We start from the raw sequence: 16,905 nt of genomic DNA, 5'->3' as shown, positions 1-16,905 counted from the left end.
CATGAGTGATTCTAGATACTAGTACATGGATGAGACATGGTAAGACAATGAACGAGACAAATAGGAAGCACATGCTAGGGGACTTGTTTGCAAATCGATGAACACGTGAAGCATGGAAAGTAATAGAAAAGGGGTAACATACACATGCAACATCAAGAAAACTATAAGACCATCGAAGAATCATCACACTTTTTCATGTGAAGGTGAAGCTATGATACACCAAGAGCAAATTCATAATTTAGCAGCACTGCAGCTCGACATAGACACAACCATCAACATGAACATACCAACATTTTCATGTAGAGTCATGTCATGAGTCATCTCAGCCACATCACCATTTTGGTGCTGTTGTAACGGCTACAACCACCCTCCAAAATTTTTCCTTCGCCTGTTTTGGAGCCTCCCTACCAACCTTCACAGCAACTTGCCTTGCTTTGTCAAGTCCTCAAGCTTCAATGTCTTTCTTGCTCAAAGCCAACCTCTTGATCACAGTTTGATCCTTTCCCTTCACAGGCTACTCATCGTGACTTGGTCCAGCTACAGGCTGAGCAACCTCCCATTAAAAGTTGCACATTTCTGGAGGGAAACCAGCCTTCCCTCCAGAAATTGGGCAATCCCTTCTTGTAGCCCGCTGGGCTCCAGGATTGCACAGTCCTGCCAGCCAACCCTCCCAGCAAGATTTGCACAAATTTTCCTAACAGTAGGCTTCTCGTCATAGGATTTGTGCAAATCCAGGCAACAGTCAGCTGCTGTGCCCAGACATTGTGCAAATTTCCTAGCCAGCCAGCTCAACTTCCAGCCAGGAATGTGCATTTATCTCAAATAGTCGAGTAGTCTCTTGCATGTGCAACTGAGTTGACCGGTTCCCTCTGGGATTGAGCAAAACAGAATTTCATGCATGGGTTGCTTGTCCCAAGGTGACATGCAAAGGAATCCCTTGTTTCAGGGATCTATGTTTAGCAGTTGGAGGTTACATGCAAGGAGAAATTCTGAAACCTCCCACCAAGTGTTGCCTCCCCTATATTTGTGGCATGTGCATCACAACCTCGATGTTATCAAAAATCATCAACCGAATACTGTAGATCTCATTCCTCACATCATCCTTGTAGCTCTGACATCCCACATCACATCTAGGAGTAGTTGGCACATTCAATTCAACTATTTTTCGGTAAGCCTACATCCCATGCCTTATGTTCGATTTCTATCGCTTTTTGGGTTTTCTCTTGTATGAATATTGTTTTCTTAATTTCTTTAAATGCTTGCTTTTGTTTACATGTATACTAGCTCATTTTAGCTCTATTTCAGTTTTTGTTGCTATCTCACTACTATCGCATGCATGAAATTGTTTTGCATGGACATTTGCCCAACCAGCGAACTGCCTCACCCATATGCATGTTGATATGTTTGGTGAATCTTTCATTCATGTTTCGCATGTGCTGTCAATCACTTCTGCTATCACTTAGTGTCGCCATGCATTCATTGACTTACTTGCTTTCAGTTTCTCGTCGACAAGTTGGGCCAACCTTGGCCCAGGCTTTGCCTTCACCAAGGGTGCATTGCGCAATATCGGAAAGCAAGGACCACCCTCCTCCCTAGATTTGCACATTCCTACCCAGCACTGGCCTCCAGGACTATTTTGTCTATTTATGGCGGACAGTGGCTCGTTGGCTAAAGAAACTGTGCAAATTTGTCCCTCGGATAGCAATCCTTCACAGCTGGAATTCCGAAATATACAATCCTAACACTCAGCTCGTAGACTAGTCTATGCATTGCGCAGTTCTAGTAGTTAGTCAGTCTCACAATAGCCTGGATTGTGCCTTGTGTAGTCGGTCTCCCGACCTCCTAGCCGAAATTGTGCAATCTTCATTATCATTCACCGAGGTATGTTGCAAGTATGTTTTCATGTTCATTTTGGTTTTTGACTGACAGATTGTTTGCTATGAGTGTTGTTGTGTCTCCAAGTATCGCAGGTGTGCATTTTCCTCTCAGTAGTATAGGTAGAATGGTTTCCAGGAGGGCAGATATGAAGACACCGTTCAGAGCACACTTGGGGATGCAGTCGATCAAGTGTCCATCAACTTGCCTACCCACAAAGACATCAAGTTGTTCGTAGAAAAGGACATCAAGATATGACAACAATAGCATCACAGTGAGTAGCATCATGAACAACAGTTGAAGGCAACATACCAAATGAAATGAATGCAAGAGGAGGGTTGTCAACAACACAAAGGTGGAACAAGGTTGCAAGCTCATGTAGGTCCGTTGATGATGAAAGCAACTTTGGAGACTCTGATTATGAAGTGACGATGCAACATGAAGATCGCGTGAAGGCATAATATGGAAAACTGGAGTTGCAAGTACTGAAGTAGCAACTCAAGAAGAACATGAAGTTGCACAGACAAACGAATGAGTTGCAGCAGGAACAGGAACAAGAGTGGGCGCAACATGCACTCATGGATGAAACTGTGCTAGTACAAGTCAAGGATCCATCCCAGCAGCTGACATAGAGTAGACGCGGTGAGAAGTGTTGTTGATCACATGCAATGGATTCAACAACATGCATTTTTTTAAGTCCACGCATGCAATTCAACCCATTCAACACACTCACCAAGACAAAGACAAGAAACAATTCCAACTGGGACTGAACATGTACTTAGACAAGTTGATGAACATGACCACCAACACACACTTGAAGATAAACATGGACATTATGCATCCCTCTGTTGCTGGTTCAACAGTACCCATGAAGACCATGGGCATCTTAGCAAATGCATTGGAGAAGGGGCTAAAGCAATGCACTGGTTGCAACGAAGGCAAGAGTTGGCTTCAACAAGATGTCACCATGAGGTAGATGCACACCATCACTGATGACCAAGATTGGCATCATCTCACCAGCTTCACGATCCTAGGCATGTCAATGAGTTGGTCTCACCACAGCAGACCAAGTGTCAGTGTTGTCTTGCAAGGCTTGGTCAAGCCATGTTGTCTCACATTAGTACATGTGCATTGTAATGTTGAGTCATGTCAAGTGTAAGTCAAGTGTCAACGGTTGGATGTAATAGTCATAGAGTAGGTGAAGAGTCATGAGTGTAGTTAAGGTGTCACAAAGGGGAATGTCAAGGGTCACCCCACCCTTTGCTATAAATAGCCACTCATAACTCATTGTATGGGCTTTTGGTCAGCCAAGCTTCTACTAAGACTATCTTGAACAAGGCTTAGACAGTATTGTAATGCGCCTTGGCTTCTCCACTGCACGGAGCTAGTACATCTCTTTGGAGGAACAGGGAGATGTGGTTGTAATGTTCCACTATTGGGGCTAGCAGGTTTACATGGTGTATTGTATGGTTGTGACTTACACTTCTTTAATAATAAGAGCCAACACATTTTCATGCATATGTTGTTATTGTAGTTGGATTGTTTCGGTTGCCTTAATGATGTATGTTATTTAACTTACGTACTTGTATATGAACTGATTTGTATTCAATTATATGAATATTATTGTTAATGTGTTGCATATGTTGTTAATTTTGTCACCGTCTGTGTCGAATTCTCTACCAGACATCAGACAGACCTTTCTCATGAACCTTTCTATATCAACCATCACACTCATCTTATATTGATTCATGATTGTTCTTCATGTTATATTACCTCGTACGTTGTGATTGTCTTGTCCGAGTCGACTCTCCACTGGAAGTTGTGCATGTCCTTTGTGAGGCATGTTCCTAGCTGAGTATGGACTAATCCCTTTCAACCTGGAACTCACCTTCACCTTCCTCTCCCTTTGAAGTGTTGGAACCTCTCATACAAATTCCTTGACTATCTGCATCAATCACGCCCTTGCTACTAACAAAGTTATCTTACTTTCCTCTGTGTGACTTCGCTATCAAGGCATTACCTTATGACCCACTACTGGGACTCCTACACCAAACAGTCTAAGATCTAATTAGGACTTCTTACTGGGGAGATCCCCTTGACATGTTGCTAGGACTAGCATCATTAACATTTCTGGCACTAGAAGGAGGGCCTGATGACAAGGAGTGTCCTCTCATCTAGTCTTGAACCTTTTCATATCTTTCATGGAGCCTTACATTCTTCTTCCCCCGAGGTGTTTTTCAAATCATGAAGATGTCTCCATCTTGGGGAAGCTTTTCAATCTCTTTTCCATCACACATGTGAGGGTGAAGGCGAGGTGGCCTAGCTTGAGCACTTACATAACTTTCTTTCCATGATTTATGAGGAAAATGAGTTTACTCACAAACATGCCAGTTTTCTTCTTGCATACAGACTTCATGAATCTCCATTTCGTTCGGTGCTCAGGCTACCAGCTAACACCGTGCACTCATGTGAGCACTTTTGTGATCTTACTGGAGACACGTTCTATCATTTTGATCCAGTCTTGAACCTTTGCATATCTTTCATGGATCCTTGCATTCTTCTTCCCCCGAGGTGTTTTTCGAATCATGAAGATGTCTCCATATCGGGGAAGCTTTTCAGTCTCTTGTCCACTCACAGATATGAGGGTGAAGGCGAAGTGGCCTGGCCTGAGCACTTACATAACTTTCTTTTCGTGATTTATGAGGAAGATGAGTTTACTGACAAACAGTATGGTTTGCTTCTTGCATACACACTTCGTGAATCTCCATTTCGTTGGGTGCTCAGCCTACCAACTAACACCGTGCACTCATGTGAGCACTTCTATGATCTTATTGAAGACATGTTCTATCATTTTGATCCAGAATAGAAATTGCTACAGCAAAGGAAGGCTCCACATGAATCCATTATTGATTTTTTGTAGCACTTCTGAGGAGCCAGATGAAATTTTCTTATCTTTGGGACCGGTTTGAGTATTGTCTTAAGATATCTATCCGTTCTGAGAGAAAGTTTGAGATCAAGCCTTGCTCAACCTTCTTCAATGATGGAGTTGCGCAATATCTTATAGGAGTAGACACAGTTTGAAAAGACTATCCGCATTTCTCTCATTCACCAACTCCACCATTTCCCGGTGATGTTGAGGATCATGCTTGCACACCTTTTCAACCTTCACACTCTCCCAACATCACTCCACTCAATTTTCATGTAGATTTGGTTGTGATTCCTTCGAATTCTCATAGGCTTTCTTTTCTACGATGACCATCTTTGCAATCAGGTGTTCCTCCGGATGATGCTATCTTGTGTTCATCCATTTCAGACTCTTCACTTGTTGTGAATGAGGAACAACCCACTTACGGAGTTGGTGTTGCACAACCAACATGCATTGTCATTCATAAAGAGTATGAGTGGGAGCTTTAGCATCAACACTCGGTGAAGGATCACACCCTTCCATTCGAGCCCCCATTGTTCTTTCCTAACACCATTGGTGAACCTCCCACCCATGATTTTGCATATGTGTCTTCATCTATGGATGCACCCATTGTTGATCTTTTGCAAGACACACCATATGTTAGACCATCATCCAACAATGGAGAGGACCAATCATTCATTGAAAATCCACTTGATCCTTCATCTACTCTTTCTAGAAATGTAGAGGGTGAACATCCTTGCTTATCATCTACCCCTCTATGTGATTGATCAAATCATGAGGATGTCGACCAACATCCTGAATTTTCTAATCTTGGTTGTAGTGATCTCTTCACCTCATCATCTAATCACGATGTTGATTCACTTGTTGTTAATCCATCTAATCCACTGGTCTATGAAGATCCATCTTTCAACGTAGTCAAAACCCCATAGACCGTCGAGGCACTTCAGTCGAAGCTAATGGTTATGTCATGCCCTCGTTGTCCTAATGTTGGTTAGCTTCCGATCAGGAAATTGTTCAATCACCCAAGGCTCCTTGTCACTCATTTGTATGCATTGAAGACCCATCTCACACACAGATCACACTTCCTCCACTCGAACTACATGATCCCATTGATCATGCATTCGAGGATTCTTACATTGTGAGCACTCGTGCGAGACACACATTATCTTTGTTTCTTTCGTTTGCTTGCATGTCTCAGTCAAGAGTGTGCTTATGCTTCAAAGTTGCACACAGTGTCACTTAACACCATGATAAGTTTGCAGACTACCCATCATGCACGTGCACTCACTTACGTCCCGTGGACACTTCGAAACACGAAGTGTGGTTATCTTCATTGTTATATATTTCTTGGTTGCTGGTCTACACAACTGGGTTTCTCGTGGAACAAGCCTTCATGAACATGGTTCTACCAATATGCCGGTGGCTGCATTGGAAGTATCAGTTCATGTGATTAGGCCCATGCAATGTTAGTGTAGGAGTAGGAGTAGTGTTTTCTTTTAGTTGTTTGCTTGCATGCTTATTTGCTTACATGCTTTGTTTTCTTGTTTGTTTGCTTGCTTGTTTGTTTACTTGCTTCTCTTTAATTTTTTTGTCTGCTCTTGCTTTTCTTTGTTGATTGTTAGTTTGTTCGCTTGTTTTTCTTAGGTTAGCTTGCATGAAACCATGTGTGACTCATGAAACAAGCTGGGTAAAGTGCAATAGGGCTTGTAAGGCTATAACTACTTGGTTATCTGTCGTCTTGCCTCCATGTGATGAGATTGTTACCTTTAATTGATGATACGTTGGAGGAAAATATGTACTATTCTAAGGGAACCTTGGTGAAAACACAATGCTTGTATGCTCACTAGTGTCACTTTCTCTAGTCGATTATTTTTGGGTTAACCCTTGTCAGCTCAGTCAAGTAGAGTAAGGTGAAGGGGGAAACCTTAACAAGCGGGTTAGAGATACAATAAACTACTTCTCTGCTGGAACAACCTCTTTTTCTCTCAGTAAGTTGGGATCCCTCTTCTGCCTCTGAAATGAATAAGTGTTATGCATAGTGAAAAATGAAAAAAATTAAAAGTAAAAAAATAAATAAAAAAAATGAAAAATGAATAAGGTGAAAGAAGAGAAACACTTCCTGCGCAAGGAGGTGATGCAAGTAACTTTCTGGGGTACTAACTAGTCTTCCTGGCAATGGAGCCATGCTTGTGTTCCTATGTGACTACACCAGGGTACTTTCTAGGCCTGTTAGTAGTGGAGCAACAACAGAGATGAAATTAAGACTCTCACGACTATACTGCTTGTGCACCTATATAGTGCTCAACCCAGTTGAAACAAATGTGTTTCCTTGGCTCGGAATGTGTGTCAATTGACTAAGAGTTTGGTAGATGCTACATCTTACAATCAAGCTAGTGCGAAGCCAAGGTGAGCTGTGAGCTCAACAATACTTCTGAAGGTGTTAGACTTGACTTTCACAAACAAGGTTCATTCAAAGAGTTGGAGTTCTACCAGTGTGTCACCAAGTGTTGTAGAAGCTAAAAACACTTTTCAAATTTTGCCTTAGCCTATTTTGGAGCCTCCTTACCAACCTTCACAACAACTTGCATTGCTTCGTCTTCCTCAAGCGTCAGTGTCTTTCTTGCTCAAAGGTACCCTGTCGATCACAGTTTGATCTTTTCCCTTCAAAGGTTGCGCACCCGGTCTTGGTCTAGTTGCAGGCTGAGCAAATTCCCCTTAAAAATCGTGCATTTCTAGAGTGGAATCAACCTTCCCTCCAGAAATTATGCAATCCTTTCTGGCAGCCTACTGGGCTCCAGGATTGCGCAGTCCTGCCAATCAACCGTCCGAATAGGATTTACGCAAATTTTCCTAGAAGCAAGTTGCTCAGCCCAGGATTTGCACAAATATGGGTAGAAATCAGCTACTCAGCCCATAAATTAAGCAAATCTACTGGGCAGCTAGCCCAGCTTCCAGAAAGAAATCCGCATTTTTCTCCAACAGTTGAGCAGTCTATTGCATGTTCAGCTAAGTTAACCGATTCCCTTCTAGATTATGCAAAAAAAAATTGCATTCATGGGCTACTTCTCCAAACGTATCATGCAAATTCATCCCTTGTTTCAGGGATCTGTGTTTAGCAGTTGGAGGTTACATGCAAGGAGTAATTCCAAACACTCCCACCAAGTGTCGCTTCCCTGAGGTTCTTGGCATGTGTGTCACAACCTCAATATTATCAAAACTCATTAGCCAGACACTGTAGAGCTCATTCCTCACATCAATCTTATAGATCTGACATCCCATATCACATGTAGGAGTAGTCAGCACATTCACCTCAGTTTTTTTGGGGTAAGCCTGCTTCCCATGCCTTTTGTTGCATTTCTGTCGCTTTTTGGGTTTTCGCTTGTACAAGTATTCATTGCTTGATTTCTTTGAAATCTTGATATTTTTTACATGTATACTAGCTTGTTCTAGCTCTGCTTCATTTTTCATTGCTATCTCAATACTGTCGCATGCATGAAACTGTTTTGCACGGACATTCTACCAACCCGCGAGCTACCTCACCCATATACATGTTGATTTATTCGTTGAATATTTCATTCATGTTTCAGATGCACTAATGATCACTTCTGCTATCACTTAGTGTCCCCATGCATTCATTGATTCACTTTCTTTCAATTGCCTGTCGGCGAGTCAGGCTAAACTTGGCTCGGGCTTTGCCTTCACTGAGGCTACATTGCACAATTTAGGAAAGGAAGGCTCACCTTCCTCTCTTGATTTGCACATTCCTTCCCAGAACTGGCCTCCAAGAATGTTTTGTGCATTTCTGGAGGATAATGGCTGCTTGGCCCAAGAAATTATGGAAATATGTCCCTGGCCTAGCAGTCCTTCCTAGTTGGAATTACACAATGCGTAATCCCAATAGTGAGTAGCTAGACTGAATTGTGCATTGCGCAGTTTGTACGTTTTAACCCCGTACAGAAATTACTTGCATACGAATTCTAAAACACACAAAATAAACAATTTGAGAACATAACACATAAAACAAATTTACACAGGTATTTTCCCCCAAATCCCAAAACCGGGACTACCAGCTTCCTTTTTGATTATTTTCCTTTCAATGTTACAATACATATATATACATGCTAGAGCATCCAATTCCATCGACCGAAAACCATCGCGCCCAAAACCATAGGTAGGTCCATGGGGTCCAAAAAAAAGTTTCCCTACGGCGCTGCCCTGAACCCCGTAGAGGGGGGCTAACTGCCCCCCTCAAACACCCTATGACCCCTCGATGCGTAATCAACGCAACAAAGGGCGAGCTCCTCACCCCCTCTAACCCCCCAGGTAACTAGGGTAGCTAGTCGTAGAAAGAATATAACACAACCCAACATAGTTTGAGCACTCAATCAGTCTCTCAGTAGCCTGAACTGTGCCTTGTGCAGTCTTGGCATTCAGTCTCCAAACCTCCCGGCTGGAATTGTGCAACCTTCATGATCATTCGCCCACATATGTTGCAAGTTAGTTCTCATGTTCACTTTAGTTTTCGACTAATAGATTGCTTGCTATGAGTGTTCTCGTGTCTCCAAGTATCGTAGCTATGCATCTGCCTCTCAGCAGCACAAGTGTAATGGTTTCTAGGAGGGCAAAGAGAAAGACACCATTTAGAGCATGCTTGGGGATGCAGTCGATCAAGTGTCAATGGACTCGCCTACCCATGAAGTCATCAAGTTGTTCGAAGATAAGGAAATTAAGATATAACTGCAGTAGCGTCACAGTGAGAAGCATCATGAACAACAACTGAAGAAAACATACCAAATGCGACAAATGCAAGAGGAGGGTTGTCGGCACAACGGAGGTGCAACAAGGTTTCAAGCTCAAGTACGTCCATTGATGATGAAATCAACTTTGGAGACTTCGGCTATGAAGTGATAATGTGACACGATAATCACGCGAAGGCATAAGATGGAACAATGAAGGAGCTGCATGTACTGAAGCAACAACTCTGGAAAAACATGAAGTTGCACAGACATATGAATGAGTTGTAGCAGGAACAGGAACAACAGTGGGTGCAACATGCACTCACGGATGAAACTGTGCTAGTACAAGTTAAGAATCCATCCCATCAGCTGACATAGAACAGACATGGTGAGCAGTGTTGTTGATCGCATGCAAGGGATTCAACAACGTGCATGTTGTTGAGTGCACGCATGCAATTCAACCAATTCAACAAACTCACCAAGGCAAAGACAAGAAACAAGTCCAACTGGGGCTGAACATGTACTTCGGCAAGTCGATGTGCACGGCCACCAACACACACTTGTAGATCAACACAGACATTATGAGTCAGTGTGTTTCCAGTTCAACCATACCCATGAAGACCATGCACATGTTATCAGACGCATTGGATGAAGGGGCTAAACCAATGCACTGGTTTCAAAGGAGGCAAGAGTTGGCTTCAGCAAGATGTCACCATGACGTGCATGCACACCATCAGAGACGACCAATATTGACATCAACTAACTAGCTTAACCATCACAAGCATGTTAAAGAGTTGGTCTCACCACAACAGACTGAGTGTCAGTGAGTCTTGCAAGGATTGCTCAAGCCATGTTGTCTCACATGAGTACATGTGCATTGTAATGTTCAGTCATGTCAAGTGTAAGTCAAGTGTCAATAGTTGGATGTAATAGTCATAGAGTAGGTGAAGAGTCACGAGGGTAGTTGAACTACCACAAAGGGGAATGCCAAGGGTCACCCCGCCCTTTGCTATAAATAGTCTGTCATAACCCATTGTATTGGCTTTTGGTTAGCCAAGCTTCTACTAAGACTATCTTGAAGAAGGCTTGCACAATATTGTAATGCACCTTACCTTCTCCACTGCACGAAACTAGTACATCACTTTCGAGGAGAAGGTGGATGTGGTTGTAACGTTCCACTGTTGGGGCTAGTATGTTTACATGGTGTACTGTATGATTGTGACTTACAATTCTTTAATAATAAGAGACAACACATTTTCATGCATATGTTTTATTGTAGTTGGAGTGTTCTGGTTGCCTTAATGATATATGTTTTTTAGGTTATGTACTTGTATATGAACTTATTTGTATCTAATTAAATGAATCTCATTGTTAATGTGTTGCATATGTTGCTAATGTTTTCACTGTCCATGTCTACCACTCTGTTGGACATCAGATAGACCTTTCTCATGAACCTTGCTATATCAACTTTCACACTCATCTCGAACTGATCTGTGAGTGTTGTTCATTTTATCTTACCTTGTATGTTGTGACTGCCGCATTCGAGTGGACTGTTCCACCGCAATCTGTGCATGTCCTTTGTGTGGTGTGTTCCTAGTCGAGTTGAGACTGATCCCTTTCAACCTGGAACTCACCTTCACCTTCCTCTCCCTTCAAAGTGTTGGAACATCTCGTACACATTCCTTTACTCTTTGAATCTTTCACACCCTTGCTACTAACAAAGTTATATTACTTGCCTCTATAAGACATCTCAGTCAAAGCATTACCTTACGACCCACTGCTGGGACTCCTACACTAAATGGTCTAAGGTCTAATTGGGACTTCTTACCGGGGAGATCCCCTTGACATGTTGGCAGGTCCAGCACCGTCAACAAGGTTATATTATTGTAATCACTGTAATGTAACATGGAAGTCTAAGAGACCCACATACGAAGTTAAAGAGTCATGTAAATCAAATAGTCATGAGTGAAGTCGAAGAGTCAAAAGGGCCAGTTTAACCCTTCGCTATATATACCCCTCACTTGTACATGCAAAGGAATTTCACCTTGGCTCTCCCCACGTAACATTGAGAGCCTGTAGTCTTTTCTTTAAGAAGCGAGCAATGGATCCAATGCCCCGCTACCGGGGTTAGTGATGTATGGTGTACGGATGTGTCTTGGAAATTTAGCTTAATTCAGCAGCTTGTTAACTGGCTAGCATGTTTTCACACATGTATTGTATTTGTTTGTAAGACTGTTCTTTGAACGCTTGTAATGCATGTTGATTTAACCTGTATTAATATAGTTGAACTATTTCGGTTGTTTTAGTGCATACGTTTTTGGAAATTTTTTGCATTAGTTGCTAATGTTGTCTTTCCCATGTGCACTATTCTGACGAACACTTGATACATTCATTCTTGTAAACTTGTTATAAAAATTGTCGCACTCATGTGGACTATTTTTTTGGGTGTTATACATGCTATCTATTGACTTTGTGTTTGTGGCTACCACATCCATGTGGACTGCTCTGCCGAAAGTTGCACATGTCCTGATGTGTTGTGTGTTTGTAAAAGAGTTATGACTATTCCCTTTTGACTTGAGACTCACTGTCACCCTCTCCCTCTTCAGTGAAAGAACTTAGACACAAGTTATCCTAAGAACTCACTAGGCACATGAACCTCTTTGTTTGAAGACTAAGTATAACACTCTCAAGTGCTGACAAGCAAGAGGTAAGGCATATCTTAAATATAATGGCAACTGAGCCATCATTCCAGATGGTACTCCTACAACAAATGGTCTAAGGTCTAGTTGGGACTTCATACCGGTGAGATCCTGTGAATGTTGGCAGGTCTAACGTCGTCAACATTTCTGGTGCTAGAAGGAGGGTTGCCAGTTTTCTATGGTTGAATTTCATTTCACCCCACTCATCAATCATCTGGTGAAGAAAGTAACTCATAGTCCCTCTCACCTACGTATAACTTTGAAGTTGGTTACTCCTCACCTCCCAGACATGAACATCAAATTTCATATTAGCACCTTTGCTCTCTCTGTCCCATCACTCGTCAGTTTTCCAAAGCAGTTAGACTAATGCTGGGAATACAATATCTTCCATACACATCTAAGAAGCCAAATACCACTCCCACAGGGGTTCTTGTCTCCTTAGTGGAAGAAGCAGTTCTTGTCATTCTCAAAGGTTTGGTTGAATTTGTTGATAACGAAGAGGAACCTCTAGTCTTCCAATAAGGAGAACATGACACCCTCGTGATCTTGGGCTCAGGCTCCAGTATAGGAGACGAAGGGGAAGGCAACAGAGGAGGTGGAGGTAGAGACAAACTAATTGGCTTCGAGCTCGAACCATCAAATTCTGAAGAAGAGGTGGAGGATGAAGAAGAAGAAGACATGGCTATCCAAAAATTGGAATGGATGACTCAGGGACCATTGGCTCTCTTTGGTGTTTTGCACAAGATGCCAAAGCATTCAGAGAGGATTTTGACAAAGTATGACCCTGACAGAGCAGTGAAGGTTTAACACCACATTCGGCAAGTTCTACCTACAACTGCAGACACTCAAGGTACGATATGATGATGTTGCATGCATATTGTTTGAATGTACCTTGGATGGACGAGCAACAGTATGGTATAACAACCTTCCTGTCAAATCCATCCAGAACTAGGGTATGTTCAAAGGAATGTTAGTGGAAAAATTTTCTGATGACAAGCCCCCTACCATGTTGCTCAAATATTTGGGTAGTCTCAAGATGGAGCCAAAAGAGAAAGTGAAATAATTTAATCATAGGTTTTTACGCATCTTGAAAAAAAATGCAATAGACACAAAACCTCATGACGCCATCACTATCGACTATTATACATCTACACTGCCAGCCAGTATTACACAATTTGTCAAGTGAGCTGCGAAACCAAAGTTACTTGAGAATTGCGAAGAGGCGATCATTGTGGAAAAGGACCTGCATGCGATTAGAGTCATCAAGGATGATGAACCAACAAAATACTCCAAAGATGTGAGAAGGAATCCCTAGGATGCTGTGAGCAAAGGGGAAAGACAAGGAAGAAAGTGACAATGAAGCCCTTAATCATCTTGTCAAGAAGTTGACAATAGAGGTGTCTGACCTAAAGATAAGAATGATTGAGACATTTGTTAGAAATCAGCCTCCCAGAAAAAAGAAGAGGATCATGTCATCAGGCACCAATAGCTTCCAGGCTAAAAGTGCGAAGAGCTCCAACTTATTGTTCGAAAAGAAAATATTCATGAACCATGAGTTTTTCTCATTCCAGAAAGACCATCACCCGGAAGGGACTTGTCCGGAATGGAAACGAGTTGTAGACTTAGTGTGCAATAAAATGAAAAATGTGGTAAAAAATGCACAGTTCCAAGCAGAAGATGAAGATGATGAAGAAGATGCTGCATCTGATGAGGCACCAAGTACGGGGCAGGTGATCAACATGTATCAATGCTCGAACACAACACAAAAAATGAACACCAAGGAGCAGCCCCCAAAGGAAAATGGTCAATACAATCTCATATGTCAAGGGGCTACCCCTACTATTGGGGAGATGCAAGAAAATATGAAATTGTTGATGAGGAAGGTTGATCCATCAGCCGTCCCAAATAAGAAATCATAAAGAAAGCCTAGGAAGATAGCTACAAACAAGAGTACGTCCATGAGTAGTAAACTTCAGAACACTCCATCGGATAGTTCAAACACTAGTATAACCTTGGAAACCTTAGTGAGTTTACCTGCTCTTGATTACAATATTGTTGAAGATATGAAGAAAACTCATGCAACAATATCTTTGTTCAAGTTAGCTAAGCTCAAGGGTCAGTGGAATATTATGTTACACACATCAGGGGAAACATCCATAAACAACACAACCTATACTAGCAAGGTAGTAAGCACATATCCTGGTTCACTCACAAATGTCCTCAACGCACTCTGAATGGAAGAAGAAAACTATGTTTTCCCACCATTCTTTCTCCCATTTGAAATATTTAACTGCAATTTTCACAATTGTTTGATTAACACTGGCGCATCAGCTAATTACCTTCCAGTATCCATTTCCAGGAGGATCAATGTGTAATAAAGCAAGACAGCTATGCAAATCATCAAATCATACAGCTAGATCGAACGTGCATACCAGCCATTGGTGAACTTTGGGATGTGATCATCCAATTATCTTATGAAGGACAAGTTCACCAGTGCATCAACATCGTTGTTGTGGACATAATGAAATCATATGGCTTACTTCTTAGTAGAGACTAATCCAATGAGTTGAATGGATACTTTTCCATAGACTGGTTACGCTAATGTCTTTTGTACTAGGGAAAAAGAAATCAGATGGAGGTGTTGTCCAAGAGATACATGAAACATAATGTCACTCCCATCAATGGTGAGAATGCGTCGTTGGCATTTGTGGACAACATGTTCAGAAACATGCTATTGGAAACATAGCTAGGGTGTTACCTCGCACAGCTAGCGCCAACCCTGGTAGACATGCAGTTGGGTCTCCTTCGTTGCCCAACTAATGGAAATGAAACAAATACAACACATTGTAACAGTAGTAGTAGTAGTAGTATTACTAGCACATCAAGCGGTCCATGTATAGATGAGTTGTGGGCCATGTACTTTGATGGATCAAAGACACGAGATGGCTCTGGAGCCAGGTGTGTCTTGATAGAGCCAAAGCACAGGAAACACTTCGTCTCAAGCCACATGGATTTCGAGTGCATGAACAACACTGCTAGATATGAAGCACTGGTATTGGGCTTGCACAAAGCCATTAGCCTCAATGTCGTTGCACTCAAAGTGGTAGGTGAGCTAGAAATAGTGGTATGGCAGGTACATAAAACCATACTCTATTTTTTCACCTCATCTCAAAAGTTATCAGCAAGAAGTATGGCGAATAATCTCTAACTTCCAATCTTTCAATACATTGTTGTTCCAAGAATTTGTAAGGTAGTTGTCGATGCCTTAACTAATGGAGCTTCTAGGATGACAACACTTAGGGATAGGTTTAATGTTGAAATTTTGTATAATCCTTCTATCCCTGATAACATAACTAATTTATGCCTTTTCAACGATGATCAAAAGATACTGCACTTCATGGCCAACACTGATGTCTTTAAGGACGCAACGATTGACGAACATGACAAAGAGAAGTCTCTACAAGTGTAGTTGATGGAAAAAAAGGAAATCTCATCCCTAAGGGTGTGGTATCTCTCAAAAATCTCTATGAGTTGTAGAACCACTTCGAGGAGCCAAGGAATATAAAAAACCACATCTCCACCATGATACACGAACATATCAACTTCAGAACATAACAACATCTGAATTTCATCTATCTCGGTATGTGTTTCACACCGCAGGAGTAACAAGCCTTTGTCTGCTTATTCAAACAATACTGGGATGTGTTCATGTGTACACATGATGATCTGAAAATGTACGACCCAATAATTATCCAACATGTCATTTCGCTAAAAAAAGGGGTCAATCCATTTTAGCAGAAGCTGAGAAATGTACATCCACCACTTGAACCGATCATACAAAAAGTGTTGACTAAGTTGTTGGATGCTCGGATCACTTACAGAGTTCGTAATTTTACATGGGTTTCTAATTTACTTCATGTATGTAAGAAATCTGGGGAGATCCACTTATGCATTGATTTCCAAAACTTGAATGTTCCTCAGACAAAAACATCTACCCCATGTCGTCAATGGAACCTATTTTATGGACAATATCTAGAGAAGGAATGTTGTCTTTCCTTAATGGTATTTTGGGATACAACCATGTTCTAGTAGTGGGACCTAATATATTGACACTATTTCAGGAAACACTTGGCCCACAAACGTACCATCTACAATCACTTAATGGGAGGATTGGCAACCTTCCTGTCAATGGCCAAGATTTATAACAATTACTTTCAGTAAGTCAAGGCCATGCCCCAAGCGCTATGTACACAATATGTCTACTTCTTATTATCTTTTTTCTTTTCTTTTCTATTTTTCTTCACTTTGTTTTGTTTGCTTAATATCATGCTATTTTATATTTTTTTTAATAAGTGCTTCCCTCTATCGAGTTCTATCTTTTGAATGAGTATGTGGCTGAGATCCAAAGAGTCTTGTGACACTGCAGCACTTGGCGAGTACTATGTCCATCTTCTCTGTGCTCGGTTATAACCTCCAGCCAATGAAGTCTTGATGGAAAACATGAGCCATTTGTAACGGGATATCTAGTCCAACCATGAACCTATGTCCACATTGGGAAACACCATTCCTGTACTTAGTCTTCTACTTTGTATGTTCAAGCTCATCCAACTAGTAGAAATGAAGAAGGGGAAATCTAAACAAGAAAACCTAAATTAGAAGTCTCACATTC

The sequence above is a fragment of the Pinus tabuliformis genome, chromosome 8 (assembly GCF_031772625.1).
Source record: "Pinus tabuliformis cultivar Carrire ecotype Pingquan chromosome 8, CPIR1, whole genome shotgun sequence".
Taxonomy (NCBI): Eukaryota; Viridiplantae; Streptophyta; class Pinopsida; order Pinales; family Pinaceae; genus Pinus; species Pinus tabuliformis.
The sequence above is the reverse complement of the archived record's forward strand: the minus strand, read 5'-3'. Positions refer to the sequence as shown.